Source organism: Nomascus leucogenys, chromosome 13 (assembly GCF_006542625.1).
Source record: "Nomascus leucogenys isolate Asia chromosome 13, Asia_NLE_v1, whole genome shotgun sequence".
Lineage (NCBI taxonomy): Eukaryota > Metazoa > Chordata > Mammalia > Primates > Hylobatidae > Nomascus > Nomascus leucogenys.
This window is the reverse complement of record NC_044393.1, coordinates 29226562-29242755: the sequence shown is the minus strand read 5'-3', so window position 1 is coordinate 29242755 and position 16194 is coordinate 29226562. Positions and strand designations below refer to the sequence as shown.

General features: G+C 41.4%; 1 protein-coding gene across 3 annotated transcripts in view; it reads right to left on the bottom strand.

The window, feature by feature from the left end:
* NCOA6 (nuclear receptor coactivator 6) overlaps positions 1-16194 on the bottom strand; it is a 113939-nt gene that overhangs the window by 93101 nt on the left and 4644 nt on the right. Inside the window, exons 1-2 of one of the 3 annotated variants that reach the window (XM_030825204.1) lie at positions 14291-14306; positions 5028-5097 (exon numbers count right to left, since the gene is read on the bottom strand). The exons of 1 other annotated variant lie outside the window; for it this stretch is intronic. The gene's annotated coding sequence lies outside the window, so the exon portion shown is untranslated. Of the gene's footprint in view, positions 1-5027; positions 5098-14290; positions 14307-16194 lie in introns of those variants that run through there. One more of the 3 variants, XM_030825203.1, reaches the window with a different exon arrangement.

Genomic DNA, 16194 nt, shown 5'->3' with positions numbered 1-16194 from the left:
TATATATGGCGTACAGTATATTTTGATATATGTATACAATGTGTAATAATCAAATCAGAGTAATTAATTAGCACATCCATCACCTCATTTATTATTTGTGTTGGGAACATTCAAAATCCTCTCTTCTAGCTATTTGGAAATATACGATAAATTATTTTTATCTATCGGCCGGGCACGGTGGCTCACGCCTGTAATCCCAGCACTTTGGGAGGCCGAGATGGGCGGATCACGAGGTCAGGAGATCGAGACCATCCTGGCTAACACGGTGAAACCCCGTCTCTACTAAAAATACAAAAAAAATTGGCCGGGCGCAGTGGCGGGTGCCTGTAGTCCCAGCTACTCGGGAGGCTGAAGGAGAATGGCGTGAACCCGGGAGGCGGGGCTTGCAGTAAGCCGAGATAGCGCCATTGCACTCCAGACTGGGCGACAGAGCAAGACTCCGCCTCAAAAAAAAAAAACAAAAAAAAACAAAAAAAATTATTTTTATCTATAGTCATCCTACAGTGCTAGAGAACACTAGAACTTACTCGTCCTATCCAGCTATAATTTTGTATCCATTAACCAGTCTTTCCTTTTTACCCTTCCCCTGCTCTTCCCAGACTCTAGTAACCACTGTTCTACTCTCTATTTCTTATAACCTTTTCTTTCTTTTTTTTTTTTTGAGACAGTCTCATTCTGTCACCCAGGCTAGAGTGCAGTGGTACAATCTCAGCTTACTGCAACCTCTGCCTCCTGGTTTCAAGCAATTCTTGTGCCTCAGTCTTCCTAGTAGCTGGATTTTCAGGTGCGCACTACCACGCCCAGCTAATTTTCTTGCGTATTTTTAGTAGAGATGAGGTTTTGCCATGTTGCCCAGGCTGATCTCAAACTCCTGGGCTCAAGCGATCCACCCACCTTGGCCTCTCAAAGTGCTAGGATTACAGGTGTGATCCGCCACACCTGGCCTATTCTACTCTCTACTTCTATTGTGATCAACTTTTTTACCTTCCACATATAAGAACATATGGCATTTATCTTTCTGTGCCTGGCTTATTTCACTTAACATAATGTCCTCCAGGCTGATGCATGTTGCTACAAATGACAAATTTCATTCTTTTATGGTATATATGTGTATATATACCACATTTTCTTTATCTAGTCATGTACTGATGGACACAAGTTGATTCTCTATCTTGGCTATTGTGAATAGTGCTGCAATAAACATGAGAATGCAGATGTCTCTTCGACATACTGATTTCCTTTCCTTTGAATATATACCTATTAGCGGGATTGCTGGATCATATGGTAGTTCTCTTCTTAGCTTTTTTTTTTTTTTTTTTTTGAGACGGAGTCTTACTCTGTTGCCCAGGCCCCAGACTAGTATGCAGTGGCGTGATCTCGGCTCACTGCAACCTCCAACTCCCAAGTTCAAGAGATTCTCCTGCCTCAGCCTCCCTAGTAACTGGGATTACAGGTGCCCGCCACTGCGCCCAGCTAATTTTTGTATTTTTAGTAGAGACAGGGTTTCACCATAGTAGCCTGGCTAGTCTTGAACTCTTGACCTCGTGATCCACCCACCTCAGCCTCCCAAAGTGCTACGATTACAGGCATGAGCCACTGCACCCGGCCCTCTTTTTGGCTTTTTAAGGAACCTCCATAACTATTTTCCATAATGGCTGTACTAATTTACATTCCCATCAACAGTATATGATAGTTGCCTCTTCTCCATCTTTTTGGTAATAGCCACTATTTTAACTGGGGTGAAATAATATCTCATTGTGGTTTTGATTTGCATTTCTTGATGACTAGTGATGTTAAGCAGATTTTCATATACTTGTTGACAATTTTACATTTTCTTTGGAGAAATGTCTATTCAGATCAAGTACCCAATTTTAAAATCAGACTGTTTTTCTGCTGTCGAAATATTTCAGTTCCTTTTTTATTCCAGATATTAATCCCTTGTCACCTGAACAGTCTGCAAGTATTTTCTCCCATTCTGCAGGTTATCTCTTCACTCTGTTTCCTTTGCTGTGCAGAAGCTTTCTTAACTGGATATAATCCTATTTGTCAACTTTTGTTTTTGTTGCCTGTGCTTTTAAGGTCTTATCTATAAAATCTTTGCAGACCAACATCCTGAAGTGTTTCCTCTATGTTTTCTTTTAGTGGTTTCATAGTTTCAGGTCTTACATTTAAGTCTTTAGCTCATTTTGAGTTGATTTTTGTATATGGTGAGAAGGGTCTAGTTTCATTCTTCTCCATGTGGATATCCAGTTTTCTCAGCACATTCATTGAAGAGACTGTCTTTTTATCAATGTATGTTTTGGGTGTCTCTGTTGAAAATCAGTTGGCTGTAAATGTGTGGATTTATTTCTAGGTTCTCGATGGTGTTTCATTGGTCTATGTGTCTGTTTTTATGCCAGTGCCATGCTGCTTTGGTTACAATAGTTTTGTATACTTTCAAGTCAAGAAGTGCACTGCCTCCAGCTTTGCTCTTTTTGCTCAGGATTGCTTTGGCTACTCAAGGTCTTTTGTGGTGCCTGCCATACAAATTTTAGGATTGTTTTTTCTAAAGAAATCTGTGGTAGACAGACTTGTAAAATGGCCACCAATTACTCCAGCCTCCTGGTGTTCACGCCTTTATGTAATCTCTTCCTCCTGAGTATGGACTGGCCTGGTGATCTGCTCCTAACTAACAGACTATGGTAAATGTGATAGGATGCCACTCCATGATTATAAAAAATTGTGACTTCCATCTTCCTAGGAGACTTGCTATTCCTTTCTCAGCTTTGTGATGCCGAAGAAGCTACATGGAAAGGAATTCAGAGCAACCTCCAGCCATCAGCCAGTAAGAAACCAAGCCCTTCAATTCAACATCCCTTCAAAAAGAGAATTCTGTCACCAACCAAGTTAGTTTGGAAACAGATTATTCCTCAGCCAAGCGCTAAGATGAGAAACCAGCCCTGGCTGACACCTTGACTACCTCCTGTGAGAGACCCTGAAACAGAAGACCCATCTAGGCTATGCCGATTCCTGACCCATGGAAACCCATGCCATAATAAAAATGTACGTTGTTTTAAACTGCTAAATTTGTGGTAATCTGTTATGCAACAATAACTATTGTACCCTACATGGAAATCCTGCTGAATAAACTGTCTGACAATTTCCTATGTTTTTAATTTTTGAGATGGAGTCTCGCTCTGTCGCTCAGGCTGGAGTGCAGTGGCGTAATCTCAGCTCACTGCAAGCTCCGCCTCCCGGATTCACGCCATCCTCCTGCCTCAGCCTCCCAAGTGGCTGGGACTACAGGTGCCTGCCACCAGGCCTGGCTAATTTTTTGTAGTTTTAATAGAGACGGGGTTTCACCGTGTTAGCCAGGATGGTCTCGATCTCCTGACCTCATGATCCGCCCTCCTTGGCCTCCCAAAGTGCTAGGATTACAGGCGTGAGCCACCACGCCCGGCTTTTTTTTATTTAGTTTTTGTTTTTTTGTAGAAACAGTATCTTGCTGGCGGGGCCTGGTGGCTCATGCCTGTAATCCCAGCACTTTGGGAGGCTGACGAGAGTGGATCACATGAAGTCGGGAGTTCGAGATCATCTTGGCCAACACGGTGAAACCCCGTCTCTACTAAAAATACAAAAATTAGCTGGGTGTGGTGGCAGGCACCTGTAGTTCCAGCTACTCGGGAGGCTGAGGCACCGAGAATCGCTTGAACCCGGGAGGCGGAGGTTGCAGTGAGCCAAGATGGCACCACTGTACTCCAACCTGGTAAGAGAGAGAGACTCTGTCTCAAAAAGAAAAAAAAAAAAGAAACAGTGTCTTGCTATGTTGCCCAGGCTGATCTCCAACTCCTGGCCTCAAACAATCCTCCTGCCCTACCTTCCCTGGAACTGTGCCCAGCCAGGATTCTTAAATCAAAATATTTTTCCCTCTATTTATAAATATTTATCCATCCAAATATTTACGGGTGGAAAAAAGTCACAGGTCACACAGTGGCCAGTTCTGCTTTAGCTAGCAGTGGTTCCTAAACTTGTCTGTGCTTTTTCTTTTTTTTTTTTTGAGCCGGAGTTTCGCTCTTGTTGTTCAGGCTGGAGTGCAATGGTGCGATCTTGGCTCACCGTAACCTCTGCCTCCCGGGTTCAAGCGATTCTTCTGCCTCAGCCTCCCGAGTAGCTGGGAGTAAAGGCATGAACCACTACGCCTGGCTAATTTTGTATTTTTAGTAGAGACAGGGTTTCTCCATGTTAGTCAGCCTGGTCTTGAACCCCCGAACTCAGGTGATCCGCCCGCCTCGACCTCCCAAAGTGCTGGGATTACAGGCGTGAGCCACCGCGCCCGGCCTTGTCTGCACTTTAGATCATCTTGGGATCTTTTAAAAATTCCAAAGTCCAGGCCATACTCTCAGGACAATTAAATCACAATCTGCTGGGGAAGGGAAAGGGACAATGGCATTGGTTTTCCAAGCTCCACAGGTGATTTCAATGTGAAGACAGGTTTGGGAAATCACTGAGCTAGAGTTTTATCTGTGTGATCAAGAAAAAGTTAATTCAAGATGACAGAGGCAGCTGAATGAAACCAATTATATACACCTGCCCTTCTCTGCGATCGTAAGGTAGCCTTGATTTCCCCCTGCAAAGTTATGAATTCTGAAAACATCAGAGAGAAGGCCAAACAAATGCTTACTTTTCTTTTTGGATTTATCCATGCCTCCATTCGCCTCCAGAATTATGGACAAGTGAGAAATTCACCTTTTCATCTTTTCTTGGTACTTTTCATGGAACCAATAAAGAATTCTGCCATATTACATGTATTCAACATAACTAATAAGACATGACTTGAATGCTTTTTTATTAAGCAGACCTTATTTAATTTAGTCAGTTTTGATCCAACCCACATGCCAAATGCAGCTTGCCAAAGTAAAATACCCTATGGACATTAGGATCAAAATGCCTCCCTTTTAAAAAGTAAAGTCTATTTGTAATCCAATCCTTTAAGTTGAAATTAGGCCTTTTATAAATTGAATTTCATGTATTCTACAGAATCAACAGACCTGCTTAAGAACTCTCTGACCACTCTCAGAAAAGTTAGTCAGTAGGACCCCTCTCCATTCCTCCCAGGACCTTGACAAAAAAGAAAAAGGGCAAGAGGAAGAAGAGAAACATCAGAAGAAAAGACTAAATATAAACCCTTATAAACCTATTCAAAATAAATTTTTGTGATTGGCCAAATTCCTTCTCTCTACCACTGTTTCTGCTAATTTTACTTAGAAAGAGTTGTAAAAGGCCAGGTGCTGTGGCTCACGTCTGTAATCCCAGCACTTTGAGGAGCCAAGGTGGGTGAATCACCTGAGGTAAGGAGTTCGAGACCAACCTAACCAACATGGCGAAACCGCATCTCTATTAAAAATAAAAAAAAATAGCCAGGCATGGTGGCGCACTCCTGTAGTCACAGCTACTCGGGAGGCTGAGGCAGGAGAATCGCTTGAACCTGGGAGGCAGAGGTTGCAGTGAGTGGAGATTGCACCACTGCACTCCAGCCTGGGTGACAGAGCTAGACTGTCTCAAAAAAAAAAAAAAAAAAAAAAAAAAAAGAGTTGTAAAAGACAGATGACATATCTACAATCTCTAGTCCAGTGGCTTTTATTAAGGAAAGCTTATAATCATTAAAGAGGCTCAATATACTTTTGAAATACCACAGTAGTGGTTACACAAGTGTGTTAATTTTATAATTCATTAATCTTATAATTTGTGTGCTTTTCTTTGTATGTTACACATCAATTAACACATTTTTACAATAGATACATTTGTCCTGGGCACAATCTCTGAAAGATTCTAAGCAAGCAGGTATCAGAAATAGTCAAGGTTACATGATTTGTTCTAGGTCACAGATATAGTTAGCTACAAATGAAGTCCTTCATATCATTTTCCTACTCTTTCTGTTATAAATTGTAAATATGTTATTATTATACTTTTTAACATTACTTTCCTACTTACACTATGAAAAAAAGTATTACAAGTGACAACTGCAAAAACAAGCAAACAAGTAAATAGAAAACACACGTCCTGGGTTCATAACTGTGCACTATTGAAGCTGTTGTACCATCCATATGAGGAAATTAAATAAAGCCTAACGCCCGTGCAACTATTCCTTTTTTCTTTTTTTTTTTTTTTTTGTTTTTTGTTTTTGAGACGGAGTCTCGCTCTGTCGCCCAGGCTGGAGTGCAGTGGCACAATCTCGGCTCACTGCAAGCTCCGCCTCCCGGGTTGACGCCATTCTCCTGCCTCAGCTTCTGGAGTAGCTGGGACTACTGGCGCCCGCCACCACACCCAGCTAATTTTTTTGTATTTTTAGAAGAGTCGGGGTTTCACCGTGGTCTCGATCTCCTGACCTTGTGATCTGCCCACCTCGGCCTCCCAAAGTGCTGGGATTACAGGCGTGAGCCACCGCGCCCGAACTCTGCGCAACCATTTAACCTCAATATCCTTTTTAAAATGCTTTCAATGTAGACATATGTCAAACTATTAGTAGTAAAATCAACTGTGTACCTATTCAGATAGACTAGCATTATTTTTGATATGAAAATATAGGGTGATAGAATGGAAAAAGGGCTAGGCTGAGCATGGCAGAGTGGGTTTTAGTCATGGCTGTCCCATAAAGTTGTTTTATGATTTAGGGCAGGACATAAATCTCTCTGGTCTAAGAGTATTAAAATGAGAGGATGGAACACCAGAGCTAGGACTAAACAGAATCTCAGGTTCCTTCCAGGTTTAAGAAAACTCAAGGACTATTTAACAACAACAACAACAACAACAACAAATATATATATATACACACATATATATATATGCCTTTAAAATGCATTTTACAAATGATTATCTCTATTCAAATATGTTTAAAGTAGCTTTGTAAAATACTAGAATTCCTCTGGCACCTGCTTCATAAATACAAGCATATTGTTCAGCTTGTATCAAATGCAAACCTCTCATCTGTGGTCTAGGTGCAACAACCTCTCCCTCTCAGTTGGCTAATAATAACATTGTTGATTCTTTATCATCATGAGACTCTTTTGCCTGCATTTAAAAAACTTCATATTATGAATCAATTTCAGATTTACAGAACATGAGTTATTTTTATGAGAAATATGTATCTCTCAATATGTAACAGAAGTCTCTCTTAATTTCTAATCTATTGTAATTTGAAAACTTTCGATGGATGCATTTATTTGACTACCCTTTACCAACTGCCTACTCGCACTCTGCTAGGCACTTTCCTGCTCCTGAAGTTACTATACAAGAAACCAAAAAAACTGTGGAATGGTTAATTGAAACAACATTATTTCATGAATGCCTCAATCTGAATATTACACTTAAGGTACTTAAAAAATTAAGTTGGCCTTGTAACCACATAACCTTAAATGTTTCAGGATAACTTATAAGACATTGTTAAAGTGTCTAAATAAACAGTTAAATGCCCACTGTTAAAGACAATTTGCCTAGGCATAACTATTATAAGATCCAATTTCATCCTCCCTATACCCTTTCACGAGTTCCTTATAAAACTGTTCATGGTGGCCGGGCACAGTGGCTCATGCCTGTAATCCCAGCACTTTGGGAGGCCGAGGCGGGAGGATCACAAGGTCAAGAGATCGAGACCAGCCTGGCCAACATGGTGAAACCCTGTATCTACTAAAAATACAAAAAGAAATTAGCTGAGCGTGGTGGCATGTGCCTGTATTCCCAGCTACTTGGGAGGCTGAGGCAGAAGAATCTGTTGAACCTGGGAGGCAGAGGTTGCAGTGAGCCGAGATCGCGCCACTGCACTCCAGCGTGGCGACAGATGCAGACTCTGGCTTAAAAAAAAAAACTATTTCATGCTTCTTATTCTCAGGTCTGGGGCTCCCAAGGGAAAATTTGTGCAGCTCTCCAGCCAAATCAGAGAAACTTAATGCTCTGAAAGGATCAACAAAATCCCTGTCAAGGCAACTGGCATTTCAGTACAACAACCCTGGTTTGCTCTTGGTAGGGATAATAGATAATTTAAGGGATTAGGGAATATTAACATTAATTTTTAAACTTCAATCCTAACTTCTTAGTACAAGAAACAAAAGATAAATTAGTAAAACATGAAACTTGAGATTTCCAAAACCACTCATCCCAACACATACTATAAACATATTATAAACCATAAGTCAGAGGCTCAATGAGATTTTTCCCATCTTGTTACACACACAAAAAAAGAAATAAATCTGTGCCCAAATTGCAACAAAGAGAAAAAAATTACAAATGAATAATACAAAAGCAGAAATAAAATCTAGAAGAGGCCAGGCATGGTAGCTCGTGCCTGTAATCCCAGCACTTTGGGAGCCCAAGGCAGGAGGACTGCTTGGCCTACGAGTTTGAGACCAGCCTGGGCAACATAGGGAGACCCCACTTCTACAAAAAAAATTTTAAAATTATGGCCGGTCACAGTGACTCATGCCTATAATCCCAGCACATTGGAAGGCCGAGGTAGGTAGACCACCTGAGGTCAGGGGCTGGAGGCCAGCCTGGCCAACATGGTGAAACCCTGTCTCTATTAAAAATATAAAGTTAGCTGAGCATGGTGGAACACCCCTATAATCCCAGCTACTAGGGAGGCTGAGGCAGGAGAATTGCTTGAACCCGGGAGGAGGAGGTTGCAGTGAGCCGAGATCGCACCATTGCACTTCAGCCTGGGAGACAAGAGTGAAACACCGTCTCAGAAAAAAAAAAAAAAAAGGCTGGGCGCAGTGACTCACACCTGTAATCCCAGCACTTTGGGAGGCCGAGGAGGGTGGATCGCTTTAGGTCGGGAGTTCGAGACCATCTTGGCCAACATGGTGAAACCCTGTCTCTACTGAAAATATAAAAATTAGCCAGGCATGGTGGCGGGCACCTGTAATCCCAGCTACTCGGGAGGCTGAGGCAGGAGAAACTCTTGAACCCAATTAGCCAGGCATGGTGGCGGGCACCTGTAATCCCAGCTACTCGGGAGAGGCTGAGGCAGGAGAAACGCTCGAACCCACGGGGCAGAGGTTGCAGTAAGCTGAGACTGCACCACTGCATTCCAGCCTGGGCAACAGAGCAAGACTCTGTCTTAAAAAAAAAAAAAAAAGGGTCATTTTGGAGACAACTGGCAAAACTTACAGACTTAATGTTAGATAATATTAAGAAATTACTGTTTTGTTAGGTGTTAATAACGGTATTGTGTTTATGCAGAAGAATATCCTTACTTGTAGGTGATGTGTGCTAAAATATTAAAGGCATAGTATCATGATATCTTTATTTTTAGAAGGTTTAACGTAATAAACATATTATTAAGCATATGACAACATGTTGAATATAGACGGTGGGTATAAGGGTGGTTCACTGTACTATTATTTCTGGGGCTTTTTGTATGTTTTAAAGTTTTAATAAAACATTTAAAATATCAAAAAAACCCCCACAAAACTGAAGAACTGCTATTATACTAGAAGAAAAAATTTATGAAATTCAATTTTAACTAGCAGCTAGTGGCACTATAAACTGGTAGTTGTTCTAAAGAATAATCTGACAATGTGGCTAAAAAGTGATAGCCTCAGACCTAATCAAATCATTTTAGGGAATATATTCTAAGAAAAAAACTGGAAGAAAAAAAGATTTATAAAAAGATGTTACAGCACTACAATTTAGAATTGTAAAATAGGGCTAGGCATGGTGGCTAACTCCTGTAATCCCAGCACTTTGGGAGGCTGAGGTGGGCGGATCATGAGGTCAGGAGTTCGAGACCAGCCTGGTCAACATGGTGAAATCCCGTCTCTACTGAAAATACAAAAATTAGCCGGCATGGTGGCGTATGCCTGTAATCCTAGCTACTCAGGAGGCTGAGGTAGGAGAATTGCTTGAACCTGAGAGGTGGAGGTTGCAGTGAGCTGAGATCGCGCCACTACACTCCAGCCTGGGTGACAGAGTAAGACTCCATCTCGGGGAAAAAAAAAAATTGTAAAATATAAATAAAAACGAACTGAAAATCACCCAAATGCCAAATAACCAGAGTATTTTAAACTTCGGTTGTTATATATCCATTAAAAATGATAAATATACAGACATGTGGAAAAGTACGTCAATATATTAACAAATGAAAAAAGACTAAAATAACCTTTATATGAATTAAATTTGTAAAGACTGTATGAATATGAAAATGACTCAGATGTTATATATTTGCAGTATTTAAACATAATTTTTTTGTTGTTTTTTGAGACGGAGTCTCGCTCGTCACCCGGGCTGAAGCGCTATGGTATGATCTTGGCTCACCGCAACCTCTGCCTCCCAGGTTCAAGCAATTTTCCTGCCTGAGCCTCCCAAGTAGCTGGGATTACAGGCACATGCCACCACACCAGGCTAATTTTTGTATTTTTAGGAGAGACGGGGTTTCACCATGTTGGCCAGGCTGGTCACGAACTCCTGACCTCAGGTGATCCACCCGCCTTGGCCTTGCAAAGTGCTGGGATTACAGGTGTGAGCCACAGTGTACAGCCTTAAACATAATTTTTAAAATTTCATGGGGATACGTGCTATTAGAGAAAGTATAAACAATGCAAATATAAAATCAGGAAGAACTGCCTAGGCACAAATAAAGAAAGCACCTGAGGGCTATTACTGACCACAATTCGAATGAGTATTCACAATTTAAATACAGTACTATCCTGGGCAAGGCCAACATAGGTACCATTAAAAAGACACAGGCTGAGCACAGTGGCTCACGCCTGTAATCCCAGCACTTTGGGAGGCAGGAGTATCGCTTAAACCCAGGAGGTTGAGACTGGCCTGGGCAACATAGGAAGACCCATTCTCTACCAAAAAAAAAAGCCAGGTGAGGTGGTGAACACCTGGAATCGCACGTGTTCACTCAGGAGACTGAGGTAAGAGGATCACTTGAGCCTGGGAGGTTGAGGCTGCAGTGAGCCATGATCACACCACTGCACTCCAGCCTGGGTGACAAAGCAAGATTCTATTTTTTTTTCTTAAATAATAATTTAAAAATAAAAAGACACAGAAAAAGAGCATATCATTAGCCTGGACAGTACACAGTCTTCCTCAATTCTATTTGTTATTTTAAAACAATACTCAGTTTTCCTCAATTCTTTCCAATATTTTTTAAAATTATGGAAAAACTGAAGAAGTTTCAGAGAAAAACCAAGAAGTAAAGAATAGGATGGAAAAGAGGTAATTTTGAAGAATGGTTTGAAATCAAATGAAGTGTGACATGACTATTAACATTGAAATATCCATGGGGAGGCTTTTGAATGAGACCCTGAAAAGCTGATGTATCTCTCAATGCCCACAGATGACTTACCAAGAAGAGAGGGCTAACAAAACCCTCAAAGTTTGTTGTTTTACAGAAGAGAGATTTCTTTACTGTGCTGGCAAAAGTTACTGTCATAGGCAAATGAGGGAGGCTGGGTGTGTTAAGTCATTGACCATTTGTTTTTCTACAGGGTGTTTACTTATCCATGATCACCTGATCATATTAGAATGTCTCTAAAACTTGACTCAGTTACTCAAAGCTTGAATCAATTATCTACCATTTCAAAATTCTGCAGTGCCATCCTGCTCCCACCCACTGGTCACTCAGCAATATTCAAATGTCTTAGAGCTGGCATCCAGGGCCCCAAGAAAGTACGCTGGCTTCACTTCTCCACAACTCCTCAACACACCAGCAAATCAGATTTCTCACTATTTCATTACCTAAATATTCCTTACATTTTCCTACGTCCATCGTTCCTTTGGTTACTCTCTCCTTAACCCCATTTGTTGCAATCTTACCTTTCCATTTTAATAAATTTTAATTTAATGCCTCTATGTTATCTCAAACACTACCTATTATGTGTTGACTTGTGCCCCCCAATCCCGTCTCTGCCAAATATGTTAGTCCTAACTCTCAGTACTTCAGAACGTGACCTGATTTGGAAACAGAGTCTCTGCAGAGGTAATCAATTAAGATGAAGTTACTCCTACTGGAGTAGGGTGGGACCTACTAGTGACCTTATAAGGGAAATTTGGACACAGAGACACACAGGGAAAACACCATGTGACAACAGAGGCAAAGATTGGAGTGATGCAGCTACAAGCCAAGGAGCACCAAGAATTGATGGAAGCCTCAGCCTCCCGAGTAGCTGGGATTAGACGCACATGCAAGCACACCTGGCTAATTTTTCTATTTTTAGTAGAGATGGGGTTTTACCATGTTGGCCAGGCTGGTCTCAAACTCCTGAACTCAACTGATCCACCCACCTTGGCCTCCTAAAGTGTTGGGATTACAGGCGTGAGCCAGCTACTTGGAAGGCTGAGGCAGGAGAATCACTTGAACCTGGGAGGCAGAGGTTGCAGTGAGCGAAGTTCACGCCACTGCACTCCAGCCTGGGCAAGGGAGTGAGATGCTGTCTCCAAAAAAAAGCAGCTGGGTGCAGTGGCTCACACCTGCAATCCCAGCACTTTGGGAGGCCGAGGCAGGTGGATCACCTAAGGTCAGGAGTTCGAGACCAGCCTGACCAAGATGGTGAAACCCCGTCTCTACCAAAACTACAAAAAAATTAGCTGGGCGTGGTGGCAGGTGCCTGTAGTCCCAACTACTCAGGAGGCTGAGACAGGAGAATCACTTGAACCCAGGAGGCAGAGGTTGCAGTGAGCCAAGATCTCACCACTGCACTCCAGCCTGGGCAACAGAGTGAGACTCCATCACAAAAAAAAAAGCAAAAGAAAAAGAAAATGTACATAAATGGGTACTATGGAACTGACATTCAACAGATTCAATGTCAGTAAAGGAGCTGATTAATGGAAACTTTTGTTGCCTTTGTGTGTGTGTGTGGGAGGGGTTGCAGCTGGTTAATGCTAAATACAAACTGAAATATCTACTTAAAGTATGAATACCCTCTGAATTTGGTGTTAATATTAACTGATAATGAATATTATAACTGACATAGAATACACAATTCATCACAAGGTAAAGGTATGGTCCTGGCCTCCTGCTTTATAGAGTTTGTATATCAAATAAAGCATATGACCAACTCTAGGGATGCATTCCTCCTTCCATAAAAGCCATAGTACTTCACTTGTGTATACATCTAAATATAACTCTAGTTATTTACTAATTAACTCAGAACGTTTATTGAGCTCCTAGGCAGCCACTCTATGTCCTTTTTAGAATAAGGTGAGGTAGAAAAAGATCACATTTAAAAAAATAAATGAATATACCAGACATCAAAATAGGCAGACACTGGAGCTGAAGGGAGGGAAGGGGGAAGGCAGAGACAGACACCAGCCCAGTCCTAAAGGAGCACCCACCCAATCTAGTGAGAAGTAAGAGAGTAAACTAGTTCTATATCTCTCCTTTCTCCCCGTGCTGATCCTACACTTCACAATCAGGCTTCCTTTCCTAACGTACAGCTTTCATCACATCACTGGCAAAAAACATTTGACGACTTCCCACTATCTAGTCAATCAAGTTCAAACTTCCCAGCTTGGAATAGAAGTGGGTATTCAAAGCCTTCCATGATTTGATTATATGGTATGCAGAGATTACGAAGACAGGCTTTGAAATTAGACTACCTGGACTCAAATACTTTCTGTATCAATTGTTAGCTCTCTTCCTCATTTTGTAAGTAAAAAGGGATTTAAAAACTAGTGCCTACCTCATCAGGTTGTTGTAAGGATTAAATAAAATGCTACTTATGAAATGCTTAGCACATTATCTTGCAAATAGTAAGCATGCAACAAATGTGAGCCATTGGCCAGGCATATGGCTTGTGCCTATAATCCTAGCAATTTGGGAGACCAAGGCAGGAGATCACTTGAGCCCGGGAATTAAAGATTGCAATGAGTTATAATCATGCCACTGCACTCCAGCCTGGGCAACAGAGTGAGACCCTGGTTCTATTTAAAAACAAAACAAAACAAAAAACCCTACCCAAAGAACACTGGGGGAAAAAAAAGCCACTACTACTATTAATTTTTTTAAGTTTTATTTATTTTAGGTTTTATTTTATCTATTATTGTTACTGTTGTTCATCTCCATTTCCAGCCTTAATTCCAACAACACCCTTATAATAATCCTGTTCGCCAAGCAAAGTGGACTCTTTACCATCTCCTAAATGTGCTTATGCTTTCACTCAGCCTGGAAAATACAGCACTGTCTCATCTCCAAGTATTAAGATACTAACTATTCTTGGCAGCTTCATTCACAGGCCACCTCTTTCAGGTACCGTTCTCTAGTATCCCAGCTCCATAACACATTACAGACATTCCTCAGCATACAAACCTTGGCTAGATTCATCTTGGTATCTTGCAGAGTTCTAGCCAGTTTCCAGAATACATGGTAGGGCTCAATAAATGTTTGAGAAAATAATGCCTATATTTCCTCTCTCGTCCAACCACTCTCGGACAACAGCTCCACATTACAAGTAAAAAGAGTTCTTCTACAGTATTTCATAAAGCTGGCCAGCTAATTTTCTATCACCAATGTGGTAATTTCTAATACAGTACCTAATACATAGTAGATGCCTAAATATTCAAGGAGCTAAGCTGAATTTCACCTCATCTTTTAATTTCATTTATCATTCTATTCATGATGATCAAGTATGGCTGATCCTTAGAAATAGATTTTAGTATTTACTTGCCCACAAACTCATCTGTCAATTTCTGGCCATCCTCCCCCTATCCCAATATGTCATTTCCTGGTTTGGGGGAGACAATATTCAAAACCTCAGTAAAGTAAGAATCAGAAAATTAAATGTCTACAGGGCCATAAAAATAAAGAGCAAAGCAAGATAGCAGGGCAGACTATGGAGAACTAGGAAACACATCCCACCTGAAAGTTTCAGCTGGTTACTGCTGTAAGTGAATATGGGCTTGCTGTTGACAGATCTTCCAATTTTTCAAGGTTAAGTCAGAAACTCAGACGTCTGTGTACATTTTTAAGACATTAAAAATATTGTGTAAACCAAACAAAATATGTATACAGGTCAAATCCAACCACAGGTTGCCAGTTTGCAACCTCTGCTACAGAAGTTCTCTGCAAAAGTGATGGCGTGAGAAGAGTTCTTTCCCAGCAGATAATCTAAGGCAGTCCCTAAAACTAAGTAGCTCCTTGGAAGCATCTCCTGCAACACTTAGCCCAACTCTCAACCATTCTGATTGACCTGAAAACCAAATTAATTTGGCAATTTAATTGGGCAAAATGAGCCCCTACTCTGTGCCAGGTGCTGAGGAATCAGAAATGAACAGTAGTGCTAAAGAACAGCTAATATTTTTTGAGCATGTTCTAGGTGCCAAGCACTGTTTTACACGTTACGTATATTGACTCATTTAATCCTCACAAAACCCTATGAGATTACTATTATCCTTAAAGACTGAGGCGCAATGAGGTTTTATTTGTCCAAGGTCACACAATCAGCAAGCAGCAGTGCTTAATAAGGACCTCAGACAGACTCCACCAAAAAGAGCTCACAATTTGAAAGCAAGCGCCATTCAATAAATGATGCTGGGGTCACTGGTTATACATAGGGAAAAAAAATGAAACTGGACCCTACCTTACACTACACATAAGAATCCCTTCCAGATACATTAAAGATCTAACCATTGAAAACAACAGTAGGGATTCCAGAATATAAAGAATAATTGCAGGCTGGGCACGGTAGCTCACACCTGTAATCCCAGCACTTTGGGAGGCTGAAGCAGGTGGACTGCTTGAGCTCAGGAGTTCGAGACTAGCCTGGGCAATATGGCGAAACCCCGTCTCTACAAAAAATGCAAAAAGTAGCAGGGCATGGTGGCACATGCCTGTGGTCTCAACTGGCATGGGAGGTGGGAAGGTTGCTTGAGCCCAGGAGGTTGAGGCTGCAGTGAGCCGAGATCGTGCCACTGCACTCCAGCCTTGGCGACAGAGCGAGACCCTGCCTCAGAACAAAGAATAACTGCAAATCTTTAAGGAAAAGATTGATAAGTTGACACTAAAATTCAGAACTTTTTAACAAATGACACCTTAAAACAGATTTTTTAAAATAAGCAACAGGCCAGGCGCAGTGGCTCACGCCTGTAATCCCAGCACTTTAGGAGGCCAAGACAGGTGGATCACTTGAGGTCAGGAGTTTGAGACCAGCCTGGCCAACATGATGAAACCCCATCCCTACTAAAAACACAAAAATTAGCCAGGTGTGGTGGCAC